Source organism: Rhincodon typus, unplaced genomic scaffold (assembly GCF_021869965.1).
Source record: "Rhincodon typus isolate 14 unplaced genomic scaffold, sRhiTyp1.1 hic_rhity00008107, whole genome shotgun sequence".
Classification (NCBI taxonomy): Eukaryota; Metazoa; Chordata; class Chondrichthyes; order Orectolobiformes; family Rhincodontidae; genus Rhincodon; species Rhincodon typus.
The window spans coordinates 4,550-4,849 of record NW_025973745.1 but is presented as its reverse complement, the minus strand read 5'-3'; the positions used below and the strand labels follow the sequence as shown (position 1 = coordinate 4,849).

At 52.0% G+C, this 300-nt stretch overlaps 1 protein-coding gene across 1 annotated transcript in view; it reads right to left on the bottom strand.

Annotated features, from left to right (window-relative positions):
* LOC125482274 (twinfilin-1-like) overlaps positions 1–300 on the bottom strand; it is a gene marked incomplete at both ends in the record, with an annotated part of 5,275 nt that overhangs the window by 606 nt on the left and 4,369 nt on the right. The window lies entirely within an intron of this gene.

Sequence of the window (300 nt, the reverse complement as noted above, 5' to 3'; positions counted from 1 at the left end):
GATCGAGGGGTTATATTCGAGGCTGAGAGAGAGAGATGTTTAATCAGAGAGAGGGGGTTTGAGCGGAAAAGGCAAGAAAGTGAAGTGGAGGATGGAGTAGGTCAGCTGTGATCTCATTGAATGGGGCAGCAGGCTCAATGGGCTGAATGGCCTACTCCTGTTCCCATTTCTGAATCAGGCTTTCTCCTGACTATATCCAGGGGACATTGGGGCTCCCTCAGCCTCACGGTGGTAGGTTCACCTCCCTCAGAGACACTCTCATAAATACTTTACCAGGACCACCCTCCCCCTACCCTGCCA